At 40.8% G+C, this 27,711-nt stretch overlaps 1 long non-coding RNA gene across 2 annotated transcripts in view; it reads left to right on the top strand.

The window, feature by feature from the left end:
* Nucleotides 1-27,711, top strand: part of LOC123464718 — a 163,825-nt gene that overhangs the window by 58,703 nt on the left and 77,411 nt on the right. For both annotated transcript variants that reach the window (XR_006639760.1, XR_006639759.1), the window contains one exon: nucleotides 26,135-26,243. This is a non-coding gene — a long non-coding RNA (uncharacterized LOC123464718). The remainder of the gene's footprint in view (nucleotides 1-26,134; nucleotides 26,244-27,711) is intronic.

Raw genomic sequence — 27,711 nt, 5'->3', positions numbered from 1 at the left:
ATTTTTGAGGAAGCTCCAAACTGTTCTCCATAGTAGCTGTACCAATTTACATTACCACTCACAGTGTAGGGGGGTCAGGTTATGAATCTTGTTGGGTGTCAGTCGTTTACTTTTTCTTTTATTTATTCACTCTTTCTATACATATTTATTCTGTGCCTACTACGGGCCAGCTCTGCATGAGGCACTGGAGACAGACTAATGAATCAGTCATGAAGCTTACAAACATTGAAACTTGTTGACATAATGAACTACAATGGCGATGAAAGTTTGAGAGAGAAGTACAGTGGACTTTGTGAACATTAGTCAAGGGGCTATCTAATACGGATAAGCTTGGTCAGATGACAGACTGGAAGCTGTCTCAAGTCTTGATTAGTACTTATAAAAATACATAGATGAACAGGTAACTATGAAATAACATTTCTAGAAAGATATTTATAGAGAAATGAAGCTGTGTGTCCAGAGATCTAGAGTGAGTGAATGGGAATACTTGTAGAATAGAACAGTGATTAACAGAGATCATTGGTCACCTATTTTATTTAAAGTGGAAACCATCTCCCTGGAAAATAGATTCAGGTTTGTTTTGCTGATTGAGCCCTGAGAAATGGTGGTTGCTATGCTCTGGATAACATTTTCCAGCATCCTTTAGAAGACTTAAATATTCTGGGTAGCAAACACCTTTAGCAGGATTTCCCCACAAGTTTACTTTTGCAATTCATTTATTTGACAAGCTTTCCATGTTTTCCCATTCTATTTTATCTTGTTGATTTTAGCATATTTAGTTTTCTCTGAACTGTCCACCTGACATCCACAAATTTGCCTGTAATGTCTTGGCGTCATTGGAAATGGGTTGATGATGCTTTGTCTGCCTTCATCTTGTCTGATAAAGCTGCTCAACATGACAGGGACAAATGAAAGCCGGGTGCTCACCCCAGAGGTGCCCCTTCAGGCTGACATTACTCCGTTAGTAAGATATTCAGCTAGATTTGAATTTCCAGCCTGTGCCGCCAGCACAATATAATGGGGACAGTAGAGTATAATGGGGACCAGTTCACTGGGTAGTAGGGGAACTGGCTGGGGACACGAGTTTTCGACTGCCATGGAATGGCAGACCAGCCTGTGAAAAGAGAAGCAGAAATGAGTGCTGAGGCTGAAAAGTGTCTTATCTGTCCGAGAAACTGCAAACTCAAGGAGTAACAGGCTGTGGAAACCAGAACTCTCCAGAGCTTCACGTGTATCTAACACCATATTTACCAGCCATCTCAAACTGGTTGTCCTTTGGGGACCTCAAAGCAAATGAGGTGCAATTTGAACTCATCTTTCCCCATCCCCCAAACTGTTGACCCCTGCCTTTTTTTCCTATTAATAGTTCTCTTTACCTCCTGATCCATCTTCCACATTATTTTCAGAGTGATCTAACACACCTATTATAACATTGTCCCTTCCTTGGTTCACAATTTGTTACTGGCTACCTCTGTATATGCAGGATAAAATCCAAATGCCTCCATGTGAATGACTGCCCATGATCTGACCTCACGCAAGCTACCAGCTTCCTTTTTGGCTCACTGTGTTATTAATTTACATCACACTGAACATCTTTGTTTTCTTGTACATGTTATGCTTCCCCTTCTCTTTGCATATTTTATTCTCTCTGGTCAGAACCTTATCTCCCTGAGAGCTTCCTTCGCAAACTGCAAGCCTCAATTCCAGGACCACATGCTCTGTAAAGCCTGGAGAGACTTTACAGAGAAGTCTTCAGAGGCTCTTTTGGCTGGCTCATAGATCCACCCCAAAGCTCAGATTAAACCGATACTACCATTTTAGTGCTGACCATAGGTGAAGGCAGGGTCCATGTCATTCCATCTTTGAACTTATAGCACCTCATAGAGTGTCTTGCTCTTGGAAGGTGCTTATGGGATGCAGGACAGCTGAGTAAGACTAGAGCTAGGCACCTCTGGAAATGAAAGATGAGCAGGGACTATTTGTGAGGTTGGATCCCAAGATAAAGTCAGAAGGACAAGTTTCCCCTTTGTAAATGTTCCTGCTGTACCTCTGTCATAGTTCCGCCTGATCTATCCTTATGGCAGAGGTGGCTAGTGGTTCAGCTGTATCCATTCTTTAATTCTTCCTTTAGTAGTATTGGAGTTGGCCAAAAAGTCCTTTTGGGTATTTCTGTAACATGTGATGGATGAATCCAAACGAGCTTTTTGGCCAACCCAACAGAACTGCAAAGTTTAGCTGGTTGTGTGGTTTCCCAGCCAGAGAGTAAGTACTTTTGTCACATTCCCTTACAAGATGTGGCCATGCAGTAAAGTTCTCACAAATATGATATGAGAAGGAGCTATGTGTGGCAATTTCATGTTATAACCTTAAAAGGAATGAAGTGTAGTCTCCTTGACATTTTCTTGCTCTCCCATTGGCTCTTCTGTACATGTGATGGAGATGGTGGAGCATCGATCTATCTTGATATGGAAACATGGGGTTGAAGATGCCAGAACTGTGGGGCCAGTCCTGGACGACCAGCTCCTAGACTGTGATCACAGAAGAGAAATTTATGACTTGTCTAACCTACTGTAGTTTTGGATCTCTGTAGAGATGGACCGACATAATAAGTACCTTTTGAATGTGTTCAGGAATGACTCTGTTATTTAGCAGAACATGCCTTGGCATGTATCTTTATATGTTCATTTAGTCATGTTTGTTTAAAAATTTTGAAAAATTTCAAACATACACAGTTATAATAATCTTTTTGTGATATATGCTTCATATTTTTCTTTTTAAAGTAATAAGATGTTATATTTAGAGTTAATACTCAACCTCAGATTGTAATACTTTTTTTTTCCTTCAGAAGCCACCTCTATTCTGATTTTATATTTATAATTCTCATGTATACTTTTATATTGGCTTCCCCAGTGGCTCAGCAGTAAAGAATCTGCCTACAATGCAGGTGCTGTGGATTCGATCCCTGGGTCAGGACGATCCCCTGGAGGAGGGCATGGCAAGCCACTCCAATATTCTTACTTGGAGAATCCCATGGACAGTGGAGCCCAGAGTCCACAGTCCATAGGGTCACAAAGAGTTGGACACAATTGAAGCAGTTGAGCATACACGCGTGCATACTTTTATACTTTTAACTACATTTTTATGTGCCTCTAAATATAGGTAGCATTTTTATATGTTAAAAAATACTTTATTCTTATGAGATTTTTGTGAATTGTACATATTTATTTGTATATTGTTGGTTCACATTTTAACTACTATGTAATATTTCACTGAAGGAATATAATTCACTTTAGTGATCCTCTTATTGATGAATTTTGATGTTGCTTCTCATTTTTAACTATTGTGAACATTTGCTGCAAGAACACCCTGTACATGTCTTTTGTGGTCACATGCAATAGAGATAATGAGGCAGAACCAATATTTGAATAGCTACTAACCTGGTGGGCTGCCATCTATGGGGTCACACAGAGTCGGACACGACTGAAGTGACTTAGCAGCAGCAGCAGCAAGGGTTTCCAAAAATGAGAAAAGATATTAAATCAGCTAAAATTCAAGAGATTTATAAACCTGGAACAGGTTGATGGAATGGTCCATAATTTTGAACATTTGCAGGTATCATGGCAACAGCAAGAGAGTTCTGGCAGGTTTTACACTGCCGATTAAAGCTCTAGCTTAAAAGTGATACATGGTATTTCTTCTCACAATTATTTGTCAGAACTAGTCACACAACCCTATCCAACCATAGGGAACCAGGAATCTGATCCAGTGTGTGCCCAGGAGAGAAGAGTTAGGATATTTGACAGCATGTTATTACCATAAGCTCAAACCATAGCTCTATTAAAATCAACTCCAAAAGCGAATAATTCAATTTCTACTTGACCAGACTTCTCGGGATTGATAACAACAGCAAGTAAGTGGCATTAATAAGTGTTAGTCGCTCAGTTGTGCCCAACTCTTTGCGACACCATGGACTGCACCCACCAGGCTCCTCTGTCCATGAGATTTTCCAGGCAAGGATACTGGAATGGGTTGCCATTTCCTTCTCCAGGGGATCTTCCCAACTAGGGATAGAACCTGGGTCTCTGGAACTGCAGGTAGATTCTTTACCGACTAAGCTACAAGTGAAGCCCAAGTGGCATTAAGTGCTGACTATCATCCCAGCTTCCCTGGTGACTCAGACAGTAAAGAATCTGTCTGCAGTGCAGGAGACCCAGGTCCAATCACTGGGTTGGGAGGATCCCCTGGAGAAAGGGAATGGCTACCCACTCCAATATTCTTTCCTGGAGAATTCTATGGACAGAGGAGTCTGGGGGACTACAGTCCATGGGGTCGCGAAGAGTCAGACACAATTGAGAGACTAACGCTTTAACTTTTTCATCATCCCAGCTCTGGGTTTTATTTTCCTCATTTATTAAATATTCTCAGCAGCCCTAGGAGGAGGTGGTATTATTCTTCCCATCTTACAAATGAGGAAACTGAGAAAGAAGTAACTAGGTCGTAGAGATCTAGGGGGCTGGAGAAGGTGGGTGTAAACTCCAGAGCTGGCCTGGGACTCTTCACCCTACATAGACCACCTCAGTGAGTCCTCAAAGCCTCTGCTCTGAGGCCTCCTTGTCTAATGGAACCAGAGAGGAAGGCCTCTCTCTGCCTCTCCTCACAGTTTAAAGCCACTAGACTCCTCTCCAGAATAGAGTTTAGCAACATTATGCTCCCACAGCAAGTGTTCAAAGCACCTCAGCGTTCTAGTCGGGAGATGAAACAGCTGTTTCCTCCGAATGGCTTATACTGAAATGTAAATGAACAAGGACGTTAGGAAAAAAAGAGGAAAATAGATTTAAGTTCTTGCCTTTTAAAATTTTTATCATTTCCCATCCAAGCTTACTGTTTTTGTTTAATCTTGCCATTCCTTTTCTTCTTCCTTGTATGCTCTTTTTCTTAGGGATATGCAAACTTTATTAGTCAGCTCCTCTTTCAAGCTCTGTATGCTTTTGTGTTTGAGAATTGGGAATCAGGTACTTTTACTGTTAGCCCCGGGGTGGATCTGAGCAGGAGGAAGCTTTATGAATAATCAAGGTTGACATCTCCAACGTCGTTCCTTCATTATAAATATTGTTAAAGGAGCTGTGACCACCGTGGGCTCCCACTGAACAGAATGTGCACGGGGAGGCAGATGCAGCCTTTGATTTCAGCTCTTTGCTGGTTATCACTTCACTGATGACCCTGGCATTGACAGGTCTCTTAGATTTGGCTGCCTTTTTTTTTTTTTTTTTTTTTTTCAGAAAGTTTCTCCTCAATTAGCATAAGTGTTTGGTCTGCAGGAAGCTGGGTTCATCTCACCAACTCCAAAGGCTAAGAACCATAGTTAATATTAGTGCTTGAGCATCGCCTGTGCCCGAATCCCTAATGAATGCTGAGCTGCTTTGTGACTTTAACCGTTTTAATTCCATTTGGGTTAGGTATAGCACTGTGATCTTTTTTCGGGGAGAAAACATATTCTAGTGCTCCAGGTCTTTGGCCCTTCTCCTCACCTCCTGAGAAAGCTCAAGCACCACAAAGCCACCAGTATTCCATTCCTATCTATTCAATGCCTCCTCCAACCTAAACCCCATTAATCCCTGATCACATTGTTAGCCAATGATCCTTTGGATTATCTTTGTTATCCTGACATGCTTTTCATTTTCAAAATGGAGGAGTTAGGGAACTGGAGTTTATATCACATGAGTGAGTGAAGTCACTCAGTCATGTCGGACTCTTTGCAACCCCATGGAGTGTAGCCTATCAGGTTCCTCCCTCCATGGGATTTTCCAGGCAAGAGTGCTGGAATGGATTGCCATTTCCCTCTCCAGGGGATCTTCTCAACCCAGAAATTGAACCCGGGTCTCCCACATTGCAGGCAGATGCTTTACCGTCTGAGCCACCAGGGAAGCCAAATAGAACTTTGTTAATATCCTCTGTCTTCTTTCCACCTCCCCTGCTCTGTTGCCTTCTATTCACCGACCCAATAGATTCCCCAAAATATTACAGAACCTGCTAGGAAATGCTATGGACTTCATCTCATTTAATTGTCTCAGTAACCCTATGAGGAAGGTGGTACTGTTGTTGTTCCAGTTTCCTTAAAAGACGTAAAAACCCAGGCTTGGAAGTAAGAAGACTTTCCAAGGTCACATAGGGAGTCACAGCATCTGAAGTAAAATGCTCAGCCTCTAATTTCAATCATGGACTCTTCCTGCCTCATCCAGCTTTTTAGCATTTGCCGTGCAGTCATTCTGCCAATGTCATTGAGCGCTTGTTTATGTCAGGCACTGGGATTACAAAGATAAATATTAATAAAACAGTAGCCCAGATCCTGGTGAGGGAGAAAGCTCTGTTAACTGGTGGCGATGATGTAAGTTACTAAGATATTCAACAGTGCAAAGGTCGAAATAGGGGGTCATGGAGGAGAGCTGTGTATCGTGCTCTCAGGGGCTCAGGGAAGCCTTCTTGGAAGAGATGATATCCGGGGATGAGTGTTAAAGATAAAAAGGTAAATCTCATTGAAAAGGAACTGAGTCTGCTTTCAGGTAGAGGAAGGGGATAGGATTCCTTCCTTTTCTAGGCCCTTTAAAAACACTCCGAACACTTTGGAGTAATCCTGCTAAAATTTTGATGTGTGTATATACATGTGTGTGCTTGAGGTTCAAAAAACTCACATTTCCAAATGCAAAAGTACATTTTTGATTTGTCAGATATGGGCGTAGGAAAGACAAGAGTAGTAGTAGATTTCGGAAGGAAATGTAGGTGTTTAGTTTCACGTACGTGGAATTTCAGATGTTTGTAGGACATTCAAGTGAAGATACACAGGCATTTGGCTAAGTGGCAAACTGGAATATAAGAGAGAAACCAGGGCTGGAGCTGTAAATTTTGGAATCATAAACTCATCCAGGAAGGCAATGAAATCGGCATGTAAGCAGACAGATGAGAAGAAAGTCAAATTTTGAGCCCTGAAAATATCAGTGTTTAGGGGACAAGTAGAGAAAAAGTGATTAAGGAGGTGGGAAGAAAATAAGGAGACTGTGGTATCATGAAACCCTAGGGAACGGAACATCAGGAGAGAGGGCTCAGTGTAGTCTAATGTTGCTGTCCAGTACGTAACTGTCAGTGACACATGGCCATTGGATCTGGCATCTGGGAAGCGCTGCCAGCCTGTGGAGAGCAATTTCAGTGGAGTGCGGGTCAGTCTCGAGGCTGCCAGAGTGGAGAAATGAACAGAGGATAGGTGTAGCGTTTATAACGCTGTTATGAATTGGCCTTTGAAAAAAATTACCCTACCACTTTTTCTACTAGTTTCTCTGAAGAACAAGATAGATATAGGAAAGTATTTGCAGAGGGATATCATGTTGATGGAGGAGATTTTAAGGTGAAAGAGGGCACTGGGATGCTGAATGGATGTGTGTAGCAGACAGGGAAGAGGTAACCAGCTGAGTGCCTCTGCAAAGTGGGGGAAGGATGGTGGAGTCCCAGGCCAAGATGGAAGGGTTAGCCTAAGCCAGAGGAGGAGTCCTCTTCTCTGTTGATAGGGAGGTCTGAAGAATGGCTCTGGAAAGTTAATAAGAGTCAAGGCCCCAGGATAATTAGCTGCATGCTGTGTGTCCCGTACGTAAGTAAGCCATTGTAATCCCAGTACTACAGATGGGGAGAGGGAGGCTGAAGAAGTCCAGCAAGTTTCCCAAGCCACAGCTGGTGGTGTGGAACTGGGACTGGAATATGGGCAGTGTCACTGCAGAGCCTGCTCCCTGACCACACACCCAGCTGTGTCAGGCTCGTGACCCAGCCAAGAATCGGGAAACTTCAGGAAACCATGGCAGGAGATCTGACTTGGGTCTCCTTTGTTTTTTGTTTTTGTTTTTTTTTGTATTTTGTTGTTTGTTGCTGAGTTGTGTCCGACTCTTTTCAACCCCATGGACTGCAGCACACCAGGCTTCCCTGTCCTTCACCATCTCCTGGAGCTTGCTCAAACTCATGTCCATTGAGTTGGTGATGCCATCCAACCATCTTGCCCTCTGTCGTCTCCTTCTCCTCCTGCCTTTAATCTTTCCCAGCATCAGGGTCATTTCTAATGAGTCAGATCTTTGCATCAGGTGGCCAAAGTATTGGGGCTTCAGCTCCAGCATCAGTTCTTCCAATGAATATTTAGGACTGATTTCCTTCAGGATTGACTGGTTTGATCTCCTTGCAGTCCAGGGGACTCTCAAGAATATTCTCCAGCACCACAGTTCAAAAGCATCAATTCTTTGACACTCAGCCTTCTTTATGGTCCAACTTTCACATCCATACGTGACTACTGGAAAATCCATAGCTTTGACTAGATGGACCTTTGTCAGCAAAGTAATGTATCTGCTTTTCAATATGCTGTCTAGATTTGTCATAGCTTTTTGTATTTATCGATATCCTTTTTAGTTTTTATTAATTTTCATTGGAGTATGATTGCTTTACAATGTTGTGTTAATTTCTACTGTACAGCAAAGTGAATCAGCTCTACATTTGCACATGTCCTCTCTTTTCTGGATTTCCTTCTCATTCAGGTCCCCACAGAGCACTGAGTAGTGTTCCCTGAGCTATACAGTAGGTTCTCATTAGTTGTCTATGTTATGCACAGTATCAATACTGTATATATGTCAATTCCTATGTCCCAACTCATCCCACACCCCCTTCCTCCCTGGGTGTCCTTTGTTGCCCTAGGTAGTTCTCTCCCTAAACTGGCTGTCTCTTTCTTCCTCATGAATATTAATTCACTTTGGTCCTTGAAGTTCAAGTAATATGTGTACTTTGAGGGTGTGGATATCTGATACCTCTTTATCTGTTATTGGCATCTATTCATCATCTCTGATTTATTCTGTGTAGTCATCAATGTTTTTCAAATTAGAATGTTCAAATGAATTTTAGGGGAGCTGTGCCTTTTCTGTAAGAATTTAAAAATTTTTGTTAATTTTTGTTAGGAACTCTTAGTATAACTATACTTTGGGTCACTTCAAGGATCACCTTGTAATTAGTCCTGTCCCACAATTCCACTTCAAGTTGAATTTGCGTTATAATTGCATTGGCACCAAGAACCCAACTATGATGATTGATTTGGGCTAGTGAAAAAAGATCAGAGGCTTAAGATAAAAATAAATATATCTATACTAAGTGAAGGTTAAATGGCCTCAGTGAATAAATATTTAGTGCTGGGCACTATGAAAGAAAAAAAAGTACAGGAAGAATCCAGAAATCAGCCACATTTTCAGGGAGATTATATTCTCTTTGGGAAAATTAGACTAACATAAATGAAACCAGTTGGCAAGTTTTTAGGATTTAAGGGGATGGGGTTTTGCGAGGGTTCTCTGATAAAAGTTAGAAAGAGAAAGGTGACTTGTGCTTAAGGTCAAAAGATATATCCTATTCCATTCAAACCTATCTTATCGCTAAGATGAGCATTGAAACCGGGTATTCCGTTGAGCCTGTGGGAACAGAGTAGAAAGTGATCAGGTCTGTCATCCCAGTTGTACTCCTATCTCAGAGGAGGTGGAGAGATGCAGGCCATACCTGAGAGCCAGGTGACTGGGGGAAGGGGGTAAAGAGGTCAGTCAGGCTGCTAAGGACCACCCTGTCTTGTCAGTGGCCTGTCAGATGTCTAAATCTGACCAGAAAAAAAAAAAAAAATCTGACCAGAGCAGTAACTCCTCCTTGCTTGGAGGGAGCGGAGTTGGTAAGTAGTGCAGAGGAGGGTCTGGTGGGGGGTAAAGGGGTTGCAAGTTACTCCCCTCCTACATGGTCGGTGAGGCACCAATACATAGGTATTGTCGTTAGGGGTTCCAGGGCACTTAGAGTACTGCCAGTGTGGGAGTCTGGATAGCACAGATTGTATAGCTCAGCTTTTCAAGAACAGAATTCAATTCATTTTCCCAGAGGGGATTAGGCTAAGGAATCAATTCACGTGTACAAAGCCCCCAAGAGACCAATGTACAAACTGGAGTGTTGATGTATTAATTAGCGGTGGGAGAGTGTGGCTGGCAGACTCGCCTTTGTGTTTATATACTCAGAAGATTGTGCTACACGTGACAAGGTTGCTCCAGGAGTCCCAGGTTTGTGATGAGGAACTGAAGATTCTCGAGTGATGACTTGATGAATTGCCCTTCTCCTATCCAAGGACTTGTCTGTCATAGAAGTTGGCGTTATGTAGAATTAGAGCACCAATCTCGTGGACAATTTTACTGCAAACTAGAAGCATTTGTCATTACATTTCTTAAGGTAATGCATGTGGCAAGTTTGTTGATGATCTGATGATAGCTGTTATTTGGATTGACACATTGTGGAGAACATTTTGGGATGGCACCTTAAGTCTTACATCACAAGTTATCCATAACTGTGGGTAACATCCTAGGATGATTTCCCCAGATGGCCAATGCAATAAGATTATGTTGACTCTTATTTCAGTTTCTTACAGTAATATCTTTTCTCCTGGGCCCATAATTCTGGATATATCCTGTATGGAGCTTAGCACTTCAGTGTTTTGAGCACAGTTTAGAGCAGACTAAAAGAAAGGCAATTAATTAACATTGCCAAATACTATGTTAAGAAATCCAGAGCTGCCTGGGGAAGTAGAAGAACACCCATGTTAGTCCTTACGAAGGTGAGCTCTGGAAAGGTTGGGAGGAATGGTCAGGAACTCTGTCCAAGGACACATGGCTGAAAGTAGAAGACCTTGGAGTCTAGATTAGTCCTGCATCCAAAGGAAGCACTTTGGGAATTCAAATTTTATCTCTGCCAGTTAAGGTTTCATCAATAGAAAATTGGATTAAAGATTTACTGAGCATGGCCCTGCCCATCAGAACAAGACCCGGTTTCCCCCACAGTCAGTCTCTCCCAACAGGAAGCTTCCATAAGCCTCTTATCCTTATGTGTCAGATGGAAGACAGAATGAATACCACAATCACAGAAAACTAATCAAACTGATCACATGGACCACAGCCTTGTCTAATTCAATGAAACTATGAGCCATGCTGTGTAGGGCCACCCAAGACAGACGGGTCATGGTGGAGAGTTCTGACAAAATGATGCCCGCTGGAGAAGGGAATGGCAAACCACTTCAGTATTCTTGCCTTGAGAGCCCCATGAACAGTATAGAAAGGCAAAAAGATAGGACACTGAAAGATGAACTCCCCAGGTTGGTAGGTGCCCAGTAGGCTACTGGAGAAGAGTGGACAGATAGCTCCAGAAAAAATGAAGAGACAGAGCCAAAGCAAAAACAACGCCAAGTTGTGGATGTGACTGGTGATGGAAGTAAAGTCCAGTGCTATCAAGAACAATATCGCGTAGGAACCTGGAATGTTAGGTCCATGAATCAGGGTAAATTAGAAGTGGTCAAACAGGAGATGGCAAGAGTGAACATCAACATTTTAGGAAACAGTGAACTAAAATGGACTGTAATGGGCGAATTTAATTCAGATGACCATTATATCTATTATTGTGGGCAAGAATCCCTTAGAAGAAATGGAGTAGCCCTCATAGTCAACAAAAGAGTCCAAAATGCAGTACTTGGGTGCAATCTCAAAAATGACAGAATGATCTCTATTCATTTCCAAGGCAAGTAATTCAGTACCACAGTAATCCAAGTCTATGCCCCAATCAGTAACACTGAAGACGCTGAAGTTGAACGGACTATGAAGACCTACAAGACCTTTTAGAACTAACACCCAAAAAAGATGTCCTTTTCATTATAGGGACCGGAATGCAAAAGTAGGAAGTCAAGAGATACCTGGAGTAACTGGCAAATTTGACCTTGGAGTACAAAATGAAGCAGGGCAAAGGTTAACAGAGTTTTGCCAAGAGAACACGCTGGTCATAGCAAACACCCTCTTCCAACAACACAAGAGACGATTCTACACATGGACATCACCAGATGGTCGACACCGAAATCAGATTGATTATTTTCTTTGCAACCAGAGATGGAGAAGCTCTATACAGTCAGCAAAAACAAGACCTGAAGCTGACTGTGACTCAGATCATGAACTCCTTATTGCCAAATTCAGACTTAACTTGAAGAAAGTGGGGAAAACCACTAGACCATTCAGGTATGACCTAAATCAAATCCCTTATGATTACACAGTGGAAGTGACAAATAGATTCAAGGGAGTAGCTCTGATAGAGTGCCTGAAGAACAATGGATGGAGGTTCGTGACATTGTACAGGAGACAGTGATCAAAACCATTCCCAAGAAAAAGAAATGCAAAAAGGGAAAATGGCTGTCTGAGGAGGCCTTAAAAATAGCTATGAAAAGAAGAGAAGCAAAAAGCAAAGGAGAAAAGGGAAGATATACCCATTTGAGTGCAGAGTTCCAAAGAATAGCAAGGAGAGAGAAGAAAGCCTTCCTCAGTGAGCAATGCAAAGAAATAGAAGAAAACAAAAGAATGGGAAAGACTATAGATATCTTCAAGAAAATTAAAGATACCAAGGGAATATTGCATGCAAAGATGGGCACAATAAAGGACAGAAATGGTATGGACCTAACAGAAGCAGAAGATATTAAGAAGAGGTGGCAAGAATACACAGAAGAACTGTACAGAAAAGATCTTCATGAACCAGATAATCACGATGGTGTAATTACTCACCTAAAGCCAGACATCCTGGAATACAAAGTCAAGTGGGCCTTAGGAAGCATCACTACCAACAAAGCTAGTGGAGGTGATGGAATTCCAGCTGAGCTATTTCGAATCCTAAAAGATGATGCTGTTAAAGTGCTGTACTCAGTATGCCAGCAAATTTGGAAGACTCAGCAATGACCACAGGACTGGAAAAGGCCAGTTTTCATTCCAATCTCAAAGAAGGGCAATGCCAAAGAATGTTCAAACTACCACACAATTGCGTTCATCTTACATGTTAGTGAAGTAATGCTCAAAATTCTCCAAGCTAGGCTCAACATGAACTCACGTGAACCATGAACTTCAAGATGTTCAAGCTGGATTTAGAAAAGGCAGAGGAACCAGAGATCAAATTGCCAACATTGAAAAAGCAAGAGAATACCAGAAAAACATCTACTTCTGCTTTTTTGATTACACCAAAGCTTTTTACTGTGCAGATCACAACAAACTGTGGAAAATTCTTCAAGAGATGGGAATAACCGACCACCTGACCTGCCACTTGAGAAATCTGTATGCAGGTCAAGAAGCAACAGTTAAACCTGGACATGGAACAACAGACTGGGTCCAAATTGAGAAAGAAGTATGTCAAGGCTATATATTGTCAGCCTGGTTATTAACTTATATGCAGAGTACATCATACAAATTGCCATGCTGGATGAAGCACAAGCTGGAATCAAGATTGCCGGGAGAAATATCAATAACCTCAGATATGCAGATGACACCACCCTTATGGCAGAAAGTGAAGAAGAACTAAAGAGCCTCTTGATGAAAGTGAAAGAGGAGAGTGAAAGAGCTAGCTTAAAACTCCACATTCAAAAAACGAAGATCATGGCATCCAGTCCCATCACTTCATGGCAAATAGTTGGGGAAACAATGGAAATAGTGACAGACTTTATTTTGGGGGGCTTCAAAATCACTACAGATGGTGACTGCAGCCATAAAATTAAAAGATGCTTGCTCCTTGGAAGAAAAGCTACGACCAACCTAGACAGCATATTAAAAAGCATAGACATTACTTTGCTGACATAAATCCATCTAGTCAAAGCTATGGTTTTTTTCAGTAGTCATGTATGGATGTGAGATTTGGACTATTAAAAAAGCTGAGTTCCGAAGAATTGATGCTTTTGAACCGTGGTGTTGGAGAAGACTCTTGAGAATCCCTTAGACTACAAGATCAAACCAGTTATTCCTAAAGGAAATCAGTCTTGAATATTCATTGGAAGGACTGATTCTGAAGCTGAAACTCCAATAACTTTGGCCACCTGATGTGAAGAACTGACTCCTTGGAAAAGACCCTGATGCTGGGAAAGATCAAAGGAAGGAGGAGAAGGGGACGACAGAGGATGAGATGGTTGGATGGCATTACTGACTCAATGGACATGAATTTGAGTAAGCTCCGGGAGTTGGTAATAGACAGGGAAGCCTGGCGTGCTGCAGTCCATGGTGGTCGCAAAGAGTTGGATAAAATTGAGTGGCTGAACTGAGCTGAACCAATGTTTCACATAAGAGTTAAGAGTTCAGGTGACTCCTGAGAGACAAGGAGGCGTAGAAAGAGGGGAAATATTTTGTTTAGTGAACCAGTCTGTATTGTCCTAGCTAACCCACTTCTGGTTTTTTGTATTACATTTCAGCTGCTACACTTATCAAAGAATAAATAAACTGGAATGCATTTAAAATAATGATTCTCAGCCTTTAATCCACTATGGATCATGTGGTTTATCACATTCACAGAAGCAAAATACTCACCTGGGTATTTTTAGTTTCTTCTTGGCCCATGGCACAGAATAATATAGAAAGTGTTATCCTTAATTCTGGGTGCAGTTGCTACAGCTGCTCACCCTTTCTTTTCTTATTGATCACAAGAATGGCTGTGATTCTTACAAAATCCCGGTCAAAATCATCTGACCCAGAGATTAGATAGCAGGACAGTGACAGAACCAAAAATATGTTCTATGAGGAATAATTCAAGGAGCAAAGCATCTTTAGAATGGAATGTTGAGGATATGGTAGGGGATTTCACATATTTTGAGGACTGTTATAGGAAGGGATTACATTTGTCCAATGAAACTCAAAGGACTATAACTAAGATCAAGGATTAAAGTTATAGAAGAACTGACTCAGAACAAGTAAAACATTTTTAAAGTGGTTTGGGAAGACAGAATGATCTCTGGTCCAAAGGTAGGGAGCTCTCCATTGCTGGGGCTGTTGGAACAAGGGCTGACAACCACTTGTTACAGATGTTGCTTAAGAGACCCAAGCTCTGGGTGGATGTGCCTTAAAGCTCATTTCCAGCATATCATTTCCAGATATGCTTTAAAATTCATTTCATCTCTGGAATTCTAAAACTAATAATTTGAAAAACTATATTTTGACTTTCTATTCCTATCAAACACCACCATATTAGTAATCTGAGTCATAACCCACAAATTAAAAAAAATTAAATATTTGGCCTGTAGGAATCCAGCTGTGCATTTTATCTTTAAAACTCCAAAGCCAAAAAGGTCCTGGTTTCCAAAGAGATTACAAAGTTGATTGTAGATTATTGATTGTGTTTGAAAAAAGTATCCTTGAAAAGGGAAGTTTTTCAGGAGCCATTACATTAGAATAAAGGAGTCCTTGAGAATAAAGGGGCTTTAAGAACAGAGGAGTCCTTGGTATTTGTCAAGAGTTTCACCATCCCCCCCATCCCACGCTTATGATAAATGATTATTAAAGTAAGTTATCTGTTTTCCCTCTGAAGATTTAGTACACAAAAGCCATGGAAATATATAAAATTACTTACAGAAAAACTATAGGGAAAGAAAGGGCTAAGCGGTCTGAGATTTTCCCTCTCCGTGTGGCATTTCCTGTTTATCACACATTGAAGCATTTGCTTGGTTTGTTACAAGTGATCTTTAGCTCTCAAGTGTTTATAGAACAAAGCAGTCTTTCTTTTTTATTTTTATTGAAGTATAGTTAATTTGCAGTATTGTATTAGTTTCCAGTGTATAGCAAAGTGATTCATTTTTACATATTTTTTTTTCAGATTCTTTTCCATTAAAGATGATTACAAGATACTGAATACAATATCCTGTGCTATACAGTAAATCTTTGTTGTTTATTTTATATATGGTAGGAATGCAAAATATTCTTATCCTGGGGTATTATAATGGGCATTATAATAATAAATTTTTATCATATGGATTTTTTCATCATTCAGAATTTTAATAAATACAAAATTTCTGTCAACAGAGGCAGTAATCTCATTCCAGTTACTCTTCAGAGCCAGTGAGATGTATAGGTATTGAGGTTTTGCCACAGCAAAGTGATTTTTGGTTAATTATTAGGGTTTTCTGAACAATAAGAAATATTTGAAAAGGAGCAGCGGGGAAGGCCCCTGGGTACTGATGGCTTCTGAGAAAATTGCTTATTTGCAGGGTAGGTAACATGAAGTTAAAAGGGAAACAGTGTGAAGAATAGATTTATCTCTGTATTCCCAGCAGTAAGCAAAGTACCTAGAACATGGTAGGCATTCAGCAAATGTTTGGGAATGGATGACTTTTAGGAAAAGGAAAACTACCCTAAACTTCAGTTATTTCTTTTACCAAAACCATGTCTGTGTGACTGAATGAAAAGTGAAAATTCCAGTCATCATCCAGTTGTTAAATATTTAGGCTGCCAACCATTTATTTAATTGACGTTTATACGTTTGGAATAGACTGACGGCTTTGGCTGTGGGTAGGCACAGCATGAGTCATACTCAGTTCTCGTGAGGCAAAGGCTACGTTTCCATGTATAAGCAGTTGACTTATGTCTGTTACATCAGGCACAAACATAAATCACGACAGTCTAGTAATTGGTACTTGGGTCTTTTCTGGCTGGAATGATTTCTTGGCCATTCAGGTGTTAATGACACTGACTCCACTCAGTGATTGAATAGCATCGGCTAGTTTCCTACCCTGAAAAGATCTTAAAATACAAAGTGAAATAGAACTGCCCAGTGAACGTGGGTTCATCTAAGTAAATGCAATTCTAGAACATGATGGAGAAGGACTCTCCACTGAGAAAAGCTGGGCAAAGCTGGGATAGAGTAAGTCACAAATAATATATTTTTTAGGTTTCTTGTTGCAAGGGACATACTTGAAGGTGGTCCCCATAAGCTCTACATCCTGGTGTTCACGCCTTAGTATAATCCCTACCCCTTGTGCATGAACAATAGAATATGGAAAGGTAATGGGCTATCACTCCTGGGATTATATTACGTTACATAAGGCTCTGTCTTGCTAGCAAAGGCTCTACAATTGCTAACAAAATTGCTCTAAGGTCTTGCTCTCCTTGCCAGCTTTGAAGAAGCAAGATGCCCATGAGTCCTATGACTACAAGCACATGAGTTCTGCCAACAACCTGAGTGACCCTGGAAGCAGATGCTTTCCCAGCCAAGCTTGCAGAGGAGAACCCAGGCCTGGATCACAGCCTTGCAGAGGCCCTGCTAAGCTGTGTATGGACATAACCAACATGTGTCTTAAGCTATTAGTTGGTGGTCATTTGTTATGCTATGTACAAGATGTGTCACTGCTCTTACATAAAAGGCTGATTGTGGTGTTGGTATTCAAAATACATACTAAGGAATCAACTGGAAAATGCCCTAACATGTAACTCCCCTGGATTAGAAATACCAAATACTAACTTGTCCAGTGCAGGAAGAATGAAGAATAGAAATGGAGTGTATATTCCTATGGTCAAGTCTAACCATTAGTATATTTGAATTATTAGTAAACGGGCCATTTGTGTTTGAAGAGAATAGAAGTATGGCTGTTCCCACACATGGTTACACTTTGGATTTAAATTTATGGTCAGTGTGGTAGATATGGTTTGCCCACCATGGTTCCTCCCTCCCAGCCCTTGCCTGGCTTTGCTGTGGGTGTAATATTTCCCTGTCCTGTGGATGTTGAGCTTAGCCATTCGACTTGCTTTGGCTGATGAAACACAGTAAAAGGGATCGTGTACCAGCTCTGCACTGAGGCTGACATTTGGCAAATTCTGACAGCAATTTTGTGCTCCTGTTTTATCCCACAAGAAAAGCACACCCACAGTAGACTACTGCTTTTAGACTGGATTCCTGAGTGAGAAATGCCTGGAAGACACCTGCATTGACCTACTGCTTGAAGCCAAGTGGTTCCATCCCATTCAGAGATGCATCAACGAGACGTAAATGTTGGTTGTTATATGTGGGTGAGGTTTGGAGATCGTTCGCTCTGCGGGCTTATTGCAACAATACCTGAACAATCCAAAATCGAAAAACTCATTCATATCAGTTTGTAAATGAAGGTCATAGTTTTTGCCCCTCACTGTTTTTGTTTGTTTGTTTGTTTGAATTGTTTATTTCCTTTTGGCTGTGCTGGATTCCACTGCTGCGTGGGCGTTTCTCTAGTTGTGATGTGTGGGGGCTACTCTCCAGTTGCGGCGCTCAGACGTCTCCTTGCAGTGGCTTCTCGTTGCAGAGCACAGGCTCTAGGGCACGCAGGCTTCAGTTGTTGCAGCATACGAGCTTAGTCGTTGGGGCTTGAGGGCTCTAGGATGCAGGCTCAGTAGTTGGGGTGCATGTACTTTGTTGCTGCAAGGCATGTGGAATCTTCTCAGTTTAGGGATCAAACTCCTGCATTGGCAGGTAGATTCTTTACCACTAAGCCACAAGGGAAGCCCCTACCCCTCACTTTTAAGTGTGAGTAGATAGATTTGTTAATTGTTCTTCCCTACTAGAGTAGTATATTGGATCTTTTATAGGGCAGGGCCTTTTAAAATAGTGTTTCCATCTGGTGTCCTGTTGAATACCAATATTATATATGATGTTTACTAGTGTTCTGAAGCAATGATTCTGTATTCATGGAAATTAAAAGACTGATAATGTTTTTAGACCTAAGAAATTCTGCCTTGATAAAAGGACTCCTAGTAAATGTTAAACCCAGTATTGTCCCATCTCATTTGACCATGAAAATTTCCCTCTCTTCCCCACCTCCTTCCCCCAGCCTAAACAACAGTTCATACCTTGTTCCTCTGGAATCACTGGATACTGCTATTGAGGGCAGTGTATGCTTACCTCCCTGGCCTTGTCACATTACAGGCAGAAGCTGTGCTATATAAATTTGGAATGGTGCCCCTCAAACTGAAGGCTATTAAGCAGATAAGACAGAAGCCCCTGATGAGTACATCTCTCATTTATATCTGTCCGTGCTGTTGGAGAAGACTCTTGAGAGTCCCTTGGACTGCAAGGAGATCCAACCAGTCCATTCTGAAGGAGATCAGCCCTAGGATTTCTTTGGAAGGAATGATGCTAAAGCTGAAACTCCAGTACTTTGGCCACCTCATGCAAAGAGTTGACTCATTGGAAAAGACTCTGATGCTGGGAGGGATTGGGGGCAGGAGGAGAAGGGGACGACAGAGGATGAGGTGGCTGGATGGCATCACTGACTCGATGGACGTGAGTCTCAGTGAACTCCGGGAGTTGGTGATGGACAGGGAGGCCTGGTGTGCTGCGATTCATGGGGTCGCAAAGAGTCAGACACGACTGAGTGACTGAACTGAACTGAACTGAACTGAACCGATGAGATACAAAACCTGGAAGGAAGATGCCCATATTTAAGCAGATGACAAGTATAGGTCTTGTCAGTGCAAAGCCCTGGGTCTTCAGCCAGGTTTAAGGGTAGTCTTCTGGAAAGTTGGACAAGAATCAAGGTTATGGGAAATCAGTTCCACTTGGTCAAGTTGTAAGGGGTTATTTGCATCCTATGAATGATCGATTCAATTCTAAAACAGATTGGCTTGGTATTTGGCTCCAATTGATCTCAAGCTGCTGATCTTGAGGCCTGATATGTTTGGAAGTGCAGAGAATCACTTGGTTCGGTTCACTTCATTTCAGTCGCTCAGTCGTGTCCGACTCTTTGCGACTCCATGAATCGCAGCACGCCAGGCCTCCCTGCCCATCACCAACTCCCGGAGTTCACTGAGACTCACGTCCATCGAGTCAGTGATGCCATCCAGCCACCTCATCCTCTGTCGTCCCCTTCTCCTCCTGCCCCCAATCCCTCCCAGCATCAGAGTCTTTTCCAATGAGTCAACTCTTTGCATGAGGTGGCCAAAGTACTGGAGTTTCAGCTTTAGCATCATTCCTTCCAAAGAAATCCCAGGGCTGATCTCCTTCAGAATGGACTGGTTGTATCTCCTGGCAGTCCAAGGGACTCTCAAGAGTCTTCTCCAACACCACAGTTCAAAAGCATCAATTCTTTGGCACTCAGCCTTCTTTACAGTCCAACTCTCACATCCATACATGACCACAGGAAAAACCATAGCCTTGACTAGATGAACCTTTGTTGGCAAAGTAATGTCTCTGCTTTTGAATATGCTATCTAGGTTGGTCATAACTTTCCTTCCAAGGAGTAAGCGTCTTTTAATTTCATGGCTGCAATCACCATCTGCAGTGATCTTGGAGCCCAAAAAAATAAAGTCTGACACTGTTTCCACTGTTTCTCCATCTATATGCCATGAAGTGATGGGACCAGATGCCATGATCTTCGTTTTCTGAATGTTGAGCTTTAAGCCAACTTTTTCACTCTCCACTTTCACTTTCATCAAGAGGCTTTTTAGTTCCTCTTCACTTTCTGCCATAAGGGTGGTGTCATCTGTATATCTGAGGTTATTGATATTTCTCCCGGCAATCTTGATTCCAGCTTGTGCTTCTTCCAGCCCAGCATTTCTCACGATGTACTCTGCATAGAAGTTAAATAAGCAGGGTGACAATATCCAGCCTTGATGTACTCCTTTTCCTATTTGGAACCAGTCTGTTGTTCCATGTCCAGTTCTAACTGTTGCTTCCTGATCTGCATACAAATTTCTCAAGAGGCAGATAAGGTGATCTGGTATTCCCATCTCTTGAAGAATTTTCCACAGTCACTTGGTAGAAGTTCATAAAAGTGTTACTCAGACGTGTGGGATTAAAGGTATTACGTCTATGGCTGAATTTACTGTGGGATGCATATTCCTTCTGATTTATGGCTTGAAGAGGGGATGTCGACTGCTTATTAGTTTAGTTCAGTCACTCAGTAGTGTTTGGCTCTTTGCAACCCCATGGACTGCAGCATGCCAGGCTTCCCTATCCATTACCAACTCCTGGAGCTTGCTCAAACTCATGTCCATTGAGTTGGTGATGCCAGCCAACCATCTCACCCTCTGTCATCCCCTTCTCCTCCTGCCTTCAATCTTGCCCAGCATCAGGGTCTTTTCCATTGAGTCAGTTCTTCACATCAGCTGGCCAAAGTATTGGAGCTTCAGCTTCAGCATCAGGCCTTCCAGTGAACATTCAGGACTGATTTTGTTCAGAATGGACTGGTTGGATCTCCTTGCAGTCCAAGGGACTCTCAAGAGTCTTCTCCAACACCACAGTTTCAAAAGCATCAATTTTTTGGCACTCAGCTTTCCTAATAGTCCAACTCTCACATCCATACATGACTACTGGAAAAACCATAGCCTTGACTAGACAGACCTTTGTTGGCAAAGTAATGTCTCTGTTTTTTTAATATGCTGTCTAGGTCCGTCATCGTTCTATTTCCAAGGAGCAAGCATCTTTTAATTTAATGGCTGCAGTCACCATCTGCAGTGATTTGGAGTCCAAGAAAATAGTCTGTCACTGTTTCCATTGTTTCCCCATCTATTTCCATGAAGTGATGGGACCACATGCCATGATCTTTGTTTTTGAATGTTGAGTTTTAAACCAGCTTTTTCACTCTCCTCTTTCACTTTCATCAAGAGATTCTTTAGTTCCTCATTGCTTTTTGCCATAAGGGTGGTGTCATCTGTGTATCTGAGGTTATTGATATTTTTCCCAGCAGTCTTGATTCCAGCTGTGCTTCATCCAGCCCAGCATTTCACATGCTGTACTCTGCATATAAATTAAATAAGCAGGGTGACAGTATACAGCATTGACGTACTCCTTTCCCAATTTGGAACCAGTCCATTTTTCCATGTCCAGTTCTGTTTCTCCTTGACCTGCATACAGATTTCTCAGGAGGTCTGGTATTCCCATCAGGTCAGGTCAGATGGTCTGGTATTCCCATCTCTTGAAGAATTTTCCAGTTTGTTGTGATCCACACAGTCAAAGGCTTTAGCATAGTCAGTGAAGCAGAAGTAGAGTTTTTCTGGAATTGTCTTCATTTTTTTATGATTGAATGGATGTTGTAATTTGATATCTGGTTCCTTTGCATTTTCTAAATCCAGCTTGAACATCTGGAAGTTCTCAGTTCACGTACTGTTGCAACCTAGGTTGGAGAATTTTCAGCATTACTTTGCTAGTGTGTGACTGCTTATAAGTGGCATTAAAAATGAACAGATAAAGTACAAGATGAAAAAACTTTAAAACATTCCCTAAATATATCAACCCCTTACCTTGGGGACTGGAAGCTATTTCTTGCACTCTATCAAGCTGTTTCTTCAAATACAGTTGACAGTTCCTGGTGCTCTAATATCTGCCTCTTGAAGATACTCAGTTGTCAAAAGGCAATTAAAATGGAGACCACAGTTTGAATATACCCCTAGCCCAAACACTCATAGTCACATAACCAAAGTGTAAAATGCCCTGATTTCCCTGAAATGCTGACTCTTGCCTCAAATAAAAGTTAAGTAGTCCTCATGTCAGCAGGACCTTGCAGCTTCCTAGCCAAAGCAGCTACAAGCAAGTAAGCTTATGCAGTTAAAAAAAAAAAAATGTTTCCAGTAAAAGATCACAAGTGAAAACAATGTACCTATTCATCACCTGAGCTTTTATTAATAGTACTGAGAGCTAAGAACTTAACTACCTTTGGTTTGGGAATTCAGTAACAGTTTGTTTCTTGCTCAGTGAAGTAGATCAAGTAAAGCTCTCTGAGTTTCTTTTATGGGAGTTCTTTCATGGGAGTTTCTTTAATGGGAGTTCTCATTCTTTCATTTCTAACATTTTGGAGCTGGGTCTGTTATTTCAGAAGGAAATGGCAAGGCAGTTCTAGGGCAGGTGGCAGTGACTGGAGAAGCCATGGAGACAACCGCCTTAAAAATGGTTGTGATGGAGGAACGAGATTAGCATATTAATTAGAGTCTTCATATCTGGTAATGATCTCATTTGCTTATACAAACAGATGACAAGAACATTTGGAGAAATATCTTAATTCTTTTTCTGATTATATATGAGTGAATTTTGGTAAAATGCAGGGGTGACTGTTCTAGAGCTCTGGGAGGTAAAATCAGACGTTGTTTTCAGTCACCGTGCTTGTTTTCATGGGCAGGTCCCTTCTTGTTTGCTTGCTTTTTCTCATCTATGAAACAGGGAACTGTGACCAGGGGACTGGTTATAATGTTTCTTGATAAACCTTCGTAAAGCAATGTGCTGTTGCGAGTAATGGGCTCCATTCATTATTAGCCCAGTTGATTTTCATTTACACTTGGCTCTAACAATTAGCTTGAGCAGGTGTGAAGGTGATGGAGGGGCTGGGACACCCAGAGGTCAGCCTCCGCTGGATGTGATAAATTAACCATTATTATCAGCAGTGAAAGTGGTTCTTTACGCTTGTCAGCAGCAAACAAAGGGACAACATATCTCACATAAACCCACTGCTAAGAGCTGGTTTTGCTGAAGAATCAGAGTTTCCTTCTGGGCCCTACAGACAAATGGGAGAGAGTCAAAGAACCCACAAAAGTAGAGGTGAGGGTACCTTGAAGGGGTGACTTTGCTGATGGAGAGGCATATAGATATCCCAACCTGGGTTTTTTTGCAATGCTCACCCATTCTATTATGAAGCTGTCATCAGCCTCTGTTGATGATGGAGCATCTATCTGTGCTGAAGAATTATTAGGGAGTGAAGAGTTTGTACATCAACAGAGGAGACACAGTTTTTACACAGGGTATATAGATATATGCATATGTCTGTATACCAATTAATAGATATTTTGAAACAGTGCATTATAATTGAGCACATTTATAGGGCTTCCCTGGTAGCTCAGACAGTAAAGCATCTGCATGCAATGCGGGAGACCTGGGTGCGATCCCTGGGTTGGGAAGATCCCCTGGAGAAGGAAATGGCACACCACTCCAGTACTCTTGCCTGGAAAATCCCATGGACAGAGGAGCCTGGTAGGCTACAGTCCATGGGGTTGCAAAGAGTCAAACATGACTGAGCGACTTCATTCGCTTTTATATTCACTAAAAAGAGAAAGTTAAATCAGTGGTCTTCAGTTCTCCATCTCTACCAGTTTTACAAGACTTCAACAGACTTAAACCTCTGAAAGAGGGCATAGCACTGTCCACAGAAGGCAACATCAGGTCCATTAACTCTAGACCCAATGGAACTAAATACACTGGTTTTGAAACAGGAAGTCTCTTCCCACTTAGTTACCCTCGGGTTTGGAGCCTCACTGAGCACACTCAGAGGTGAAACAGTCAAAGAAGAAAGGAAGAGATGATGGCTGGGAATCACCATCTGTGTACCGAGACTCCATAGATAGAGTTACATTTGTTTTGACAACATTTGGGGAACTATTATGAACTAAATATTTATGTGTCTCCCCTCCCCCCCATTCACAGGTTAAAGCCCTAACTCTCCAAGTCACTGTATTTGGAGATTGGGGCCTATGAGAAAGTAATGAAGGTTAAATGAGGCCATAAGGGTGGAGCCCTGACCCAGCAGGTTTACTGTCCTTAAAATTGTGATACCAGAGATCTCACTTTCCTTCTGTCTCCATGCACATGTGCTGAGGAAAGGCCATGTGAGCCCAGAGCAAGGTAGTAGCTGTCTGAAAGCCAGGAAGAGAGCCTGCACCAGAAACTGAATTCTCTTGCACCTTGATCAGGGAGTTCTAGCTTCCAGAAGTGTGGGGAAAATAGGCTTTAAAAAGTCTGTTGTTTAAGCTGCTCAGTGTGTGGTATTTTGTTATGACATCCTGGGCAGACTAACATAGGCACTAAAGATTGGTTTGGAATGTTGGAGCCTGTGGGTGGACTTAGTAACCACAACTGTGTTTTGAAATGATTAGATTGAGCCTTTAGTGAGGAACCCCTGGCGTCAGTATGTATAAGTCTTTGCTTCTGGCTGTTAAGACTGTATAGGACTGTCCAGGCTCTGCCTGGGGCTGACTGCCTGGCTGCCAGGGTCCTCTAAGCTAAGTCAAGTAAGGCTGGGAAGAATGTCTGTTCCATGTGATCCCGCTATCTCGTGAATTATATATCCACCAGAAATTGTACCTCGTAGTTTTAAGTCCAAATTCCCTTTGTTTTAACCTCACCAGATAAAAAATTTTCAGTCCTCTATTAGTATCAATAATAAGTAATAAAAAAGAAACTAGAACAATGTCTGTAAAGAGAAACTATAAGAAAAAGGAAGAAAAGGTGCAGCAAAGTGTATTAGGAGATGATCATTACTCACCAGAGATGTTGTCATGAAGCAGATAAGAATTATGGATAAACATTTTGATATCAAAACGACAACAACAAAAACTCGGTAAAGCAATCACTTCTAACAAGTCCCACCAGATGGAAGTGCAGTACAGTATTTGATAAAAGAGGTCATAAGAAAAGAAATATAAACTAGTGGAAATCAGGAAAGAAGTAGAAGGAAAAAATAAACCAGCAGAGAAATAAAGACAAAACTGGAAGAAGTAACAAGCAGTATGGAAAATATTGCTAGGGATGTAAAAGAAAAAAATAAGAGAAGGGAACACAGTGAAGTAGAAATCAAAGAGTTTAAAAATTAGAAGATATACAAGGGAGATCCAATAAGCACTTAAGTTGAATATCCAAAGAAGAAAACCCAAAATGTTACCAAACAAATACTAATATTTTAAAATACAATTCAAAAAAGAAAAAGACTCGAATCTCTATATTTAATAGTCATACTGTGTGCCAAGGAAATGTGACCCAGAATGATCAACACCAAGACAGATCCTGGAAAAGTTGTTAGACTTTGAAGATAAAGAATTGTTACAAAAAGTTAAAAAACAAATGAAAAAAAAATTGGCTGGATTCAGACTTTTCCACAGCATCTTTTTTAAATTAAAACTTTTAATAAATTATTTACTTTTTTATCTTTTAGCCATGCCATATGGCATGTGGGATCTTAGTTCCCTGACCAGGGATTGAACCCATGCCCCCTCCTGCATTGGCAGCATGAAGTCTTAACCCCTGGACCACCAGGGAAGTCTCTCTACAATATCTTTTAGAAGATTATAAATGACTAGCAACCTGAAAGTTCCTCAAGGAAAGAGTGAGTCAAACCATTCTTCAAATAAGAAACATGAACCTACAGAACCCAAGGAATATTAAGTGCTTTGGGCACAGAATTTAAGAGAGTACCAGAAAGTTCAATAATCAACAATAATATTTAATGCAATGTTAAACTAAATAATGAAAAAATCTATGTTAAATAAAGTATCAAAACTTTAACAGGAAAACAGGATCATTACTACTGATTTTTCTTTTGCCCCAGGCTCCAGTATGACTTGGTGCAGCAATATCAGGAGTCCTTCTTGTGGAAATTGCTAGAAAACACATTTCAACTAACTACGACTAGGTTAATACCAGCGAAAGGACTAGAGGTAAGCACTGAATATATTTAACAGTATAATGAAGACTAACGTGGAGGATTAGAATGACAGAAAAAAATTGTTGTGTATCTTCTTGTAATTAAATTCTCTAATAAGCCATAACTACATCAAAGAAAAAGGATAAACTCAAATGCCAGAATGCTAGAAAATGGTCGTATAAATACTACATATCAGAAACTATGGGATGTAACTAAAGTAACCCTTGGAAAATTTATATATGTATATATGTTTGTATGTGTATGTGTATACACACACTATAAAAATAGAAATCATGATATAAGCATCCAATTTAAGTTATAAAAAGAGAAATACATTGAGAGAATGAAGGAAAGACTACAAACAGAAAATAATGAATGTAGTAGAAATAATAAATCCAAAAGCTTTGGCAAGATAAACTATTTGCTGATTTATTCAGTAAAAAAAGGGAGAGAGTGCAAATATGAAAACTAGGGAACAAAAGGGGAATTTATAGAAAAGAAAAAAACTGGTATAATTATAAGAAATACTCTTCTAAATTTAATAGTTTACTCTGCAAATTAATAGTTTATCAACTAGACTCCAAAGGATATTGGCAATCTAAACAGCTCCATTGTACAAACAGAGGAAATTGACCAAGAACCAGTCCCCAAAATACTAAGACCCGATGGTTTCACAGAGAAATTCCAGGATGCCATTAAAGATCAGATCACTTTAAAGATAATTCCGTTGTTCCAGCACATCAAACAAGGAAGAAAGTCTCCAACATCTCTGTAAGAAGCAAGTGTAAAAACTGATAGCAAAACCTAAAAGGAATTAGACAAAAAAGAAAATTACAGGCCAATCTCACTTATGATCATAGACTTAAAATTCTAAATAAAATGTTCACAAGCATAATCCAGAAACATTAAAAGTACAAATCATGTGGGGTTTTATTTCAGAAACACACATTTGAATATTAGAAAATCTTTGATCATAATTTATAATACTGGTAAATCTAAGGAACTTTTAAAAATACTCAACATTTATCCTTGATAGAAAATCCACAGTAAAATAATATATTTCTTTGAGAGAAAATATTTTTGTTTCTGCTCCCAAACTGAGAGGGCTGAGATAATATAACAAGAATTATTGTTATTTAAAAAAAAAAAAAGACAAGGTTTCTTTCTTTTCAGAGTGTACGTGAAACATTGGTTGCTGGTAAGAAGGAGACTCTTGTTCACAAGCCACACATGGTGAGGGTGTTGGAGGCATGACATTTGTGTGGGTACATCATCCAAAACTCATGCTTTCTTCAATTGCCGTCAAAGGAAATAATAAGCACATAGAAATCGTACACATTCTCTTTTGTTCTTTGGCTCAAAGGTGATAACAACTGGTCAGAAGAAGCCACATTTCTTTTCTAAAAGCAAGGGCTCTAGGAAACATAGTCTTCTATGTGCCAGAATGAAATGGAAATTTCTTTTCATCAAATAATCTGGTC

This window comes from Bubalus bubalis, chromosome 11 (genome assembly GCF_019923935.1).
Source record: "Bubalus bubalis isolate 160015118507 breed Murrah chromosome 11, NDDB_SH_1, whole genome shotgun sequence".
Taxonomy (NCBI): Eukaryota; Metazoa; Chordata; class Mammalia; order Artiodactyla; family Bovidae; genus Bubalus; species Bubalus bubalis.
The sequence above is the reverse complement of the archived record's forward strand: the minus strand, read 5'-3'. Positions and strand labels throughout refer to the sequence as shown.